We start from the raw sequence: 3,610 nt of genomic DNA on the forward strand, positions 1-3,610 counted from the left end.
CGTCTATGATAAAATCCTCGGAGAGGAGCATCTTGGGAGATGAAGGGTCTGACTTAGCTCCAAGAGCACATCTGTGGCGTTTGCCTTTTCCTTTCCCGTTGTCAAAGTGGCCTTCCCTGGGACAGAGCCCAAGCCTCAGCTGAAGGAACGGAGGCAGAAGGCAGTGCAGTAGCTGGGAGAGGACACCAAGCTGAGGGGACCGGGTACACCAGGAGGATGAGGAGGCAGAGGAGTGGAAGAGGAGGGGGGCGAGGGGAGGAGCTGTGTGAGGGGGGTACTGAGAAGAGGGGGAGCTGATAACGGGATGTAAGGTGAATAAATAAATAATGAAAAAAATGAGCAAATTACAAAAGTAATTTCAAGTACTATGGGGAAAATAAAACAGGACAAGGTAACAAAGAGACTTAGCAAAGAATGACTACCAGGGTCTGGGTAGGAAGTGTCCTACAAGAAGCTCGTGTCTCTGTCCTCAGATGGTAATGCAGTCCCCGGAAGTGACTGGATCAGGGGTTCAAACTTCATGAGTGGATTAATCCACGGATGGATTCATACTCTATTATTGGGAAGTGGGAGGTGGTGGGAGGCTTCCTGGGCGTGAGCCTTTAAGGTGCTTCTTGTCTGTGGCTCCTCCGTGGTCTACTCTCTCTCGGCTGCCATGAGCTGAGTGACCTTTGCCTCGTATCTCTGCTGCTGGGATGTTTTACCTCATCTTAGGCTCAAAGCAATGCAGTGACTGACCTCGGGCCCAAACTTAAACCTGGAGTCAAAATTAAGTCTTTCCTCAGAGATCTGTAACAGTGACCAGAGATTCAACAGAATCACTTGGTGAACAGTTGTGGGCAGCAGGAATCTACAAGACTAAGGTAAGCCCCACTGGCTGCTGAGGAAGAGCCACTCTCCTCTGGGGGACATGGCTGCGGTGTGTTGCCCATGCCTCACTGGATGGACACATTTCCACAGTGCATATGGGCAGATCTGACTGAACGTGTGCTTATGAATAACAGTAATGAAAAGAACAAAGTCAGGAGAGGGACGGGCTGGAGGGGGCTGCAGGGTTGGAGGGGAGGTAGTAATGTGTGGATATGTGATCAGTAGACTTTGTATAAATGTATCCAACATTCAAAGAATAAAAACACTGCTTAAAAAGACAAGCCCAGCTGGGCAGTGGTGTCGTTCACCTTCAATCCGAGCAACCAAGAGGCAGAGGCAGGCAGATCTCTGAGTTCCAGGCCAGACTGGTCTACAGAGTGAGTTCTAGGATAGCCAGGGCTATAGCTAAACAGAGAGATCCTGTCAAAAAAAAACAAAAAACCCAAAAACCAAAAAAGCTCTAAGCACTTTCAAAAAGCCGCATCTGAGGCATCTTTTCTTTGTAGATGTCATTCCCTCTAAGCTGTTGTAGACTGAAGAGCTAGCTCCAAGATGTGCAGTCCTGGAGTTTAATGCTTAAAAAACAAAACAAAACAAACTAATAAAGGAGTTGTTTTAAAACCAGTCTGGGCTCTTCATGGTATGTTTGTTTAACATTAAATGTGTCACTGTCCACACTTGAGGAGAGATCCTTCAAGAACAAAGACTCAGTGTTTCAGTTGGAAATTTTCCTCATCTTAAAAGTGGAGCTTTATTGGAATGTTTATCCTTTAGGGATGGGCCGTGAACAGACAGAAGAAACATCACCATGTTAGTACTACTCAAACATTCGGGCCTTTGTATGGGACCTCACTTTCCTAAGTAAGTATATGGAACGGCAAAGACACATCAGAAGTTTTATGAGAGCAGTGGTAGACTCTCAGCTTGGCCTGGCTGCATCCCATGTACAAGACCCAAGACCTAGGGGCCAGAAAATCTACAGGACAGAATTGGATTCTTCTTCTTCTTCTTCTTCTTCTTCTTCTTCTTCTTCTTCTTCTTCTTCTTCTTCTTCTTCTTCTTCTTCTTCTTCTTCTTCTTCTTCTTTTCTTTTCTCCCTCTCTCCCTCCCTCCCTTCCTCCCTCCCTCTGTCTCTCTCTGTCACTGTCTCTCTCTCTCTGTATGAATTTGAGTGCCCATGGAGGCCCAAACTGTGTCAGATTCCCTGAAGCTGAAGGTACAGGTGGTTGAGTCACCTGATGTGGATGCTAGACCTGAACCCAGGTCCTCTGCCAGAGAAGCAAACGTTCTTACCTGCTGAGCCATCTCTCCAGCCAGCCCCGCAACGCTCTCTTAATACTGGGGTCAGTTGGAAGAGTGGAAAGCAGGGAAGGTGGGCTTGTATACAGAAACCTGTTCCTGGCGGTCTCCAGTGGCTCAGTGTGTGAAGAAGCCCAAGTGGACGCTGCGTTCTCTGCTTGCTTTGACTTTGCTCTGGGCTTCTATTGCTGGTGTGACCCACATACCAGAGAAGGTGGCAACAGTGATTTGGGCTCACAGTTTCAGAAGGTTGAGCCTATAGTCACTTAGTCTGTGCACTTGGGCATGGCATCATCATGGCTGCGAATGTGTGTGCCTGAGAAGAGTTGCTGATCTCAGCCAATCAGGAGGCAGAGAGAACACAAAACAGCAGGCAGATACAGACAATCAGCCTCAGTGTCCTCAGCTGCCAAAAAGGATGATCATCTGTGCTTCCTCCATGATGGGGATTATGATTTAAATGAGGTCATTTGGATGATAGATGGGCCTGTGTTGTCGCTGGATGCAAGTTGTATGGTTAACAGTGGGCTCTTAGATGAGGTCAGAAACCACACACACACCCACACAGTCATACACACAGTCATTCATACACATACATGCACAGGTACACACACACACACACACAAAGTCACACACATGCACACGCACACACTCACACATGCACAAATGAAAACAAAGCAGCAGCAAAATCAGGTCAGGCCGGTTCTTGGTGTTGTGACTGGAGCTAGTCCCTAGGGTGACTTGAGTACTCTGTTAGAAGTTTTGTGGCAAAGACCTCATGATTTAGCTCTTTCTTAGCTAGCTGTAACACAAGATCCTCTTGGTCCTGAGAACTTCCATCAAGACACCTAATCCCACCCACTTTCATTCTTACTCTCCCGGCCTTTCTAAGGAGGAACAGTGTGTACCACAAACCTGTGTGTGTGTGTGTGCTACATGTATATGTCAGGGTGTGCCCACACACACATGGAGGCCAGAGGTCACTCTTGAATGTCTTCCTCAGTTGCTTCTTCATTTTATTTTGAGGCAGAGTCTCTCTCTGAAACTAGAGCTCAACAGTTGGGCTGGACTGGCTGGCCAACTGGATGGCTCCTGCATCCTTTTGTCTATCTCCCCGGTGCTGGGATTGCAGGAGCGCATGTGTCCCATACTTGTTTTTCTATGTGGGTGTTGGGGTGTCCACCCTCGGGTCCTCATGTTTGTATGGCTGACCAATCCATCTCCCCAGCCCACCTTTTGAGTCTAACTTTCCTTAAAATCCTTCTTCCTCTTGTTGAGTTGGAGCTGGGCAGAGAGAATCTCAAGTGAGCAGAGATATCCCCAGTGCCATGTGGGGATGAGATGGTACAGTGTGACTCTGACAGGCAGAGCCTAACACTGGTTTATCTTCCCCTCACACTGTTGCCTTTAAAGTCTATTTATTGGGCCGGGGGAGACAGCT

The sequence above is a fragment of the Arvicanthis niloticus genome, chromosome 3 (assembly GCF_011762505.2).
Source record: "Arvicanthis niloticus isolate mArvNil1 chromosome 3, mArvNil1.pat.X, whole genome shotgun sequence".
In the NCBI taxonomy this organism is placed as follows: Eukaryota; Metazoa; Chordata; class Mammalia; order Rodentia; family Muridae; genus Arvicanthis; species Arvicanthis niloticus.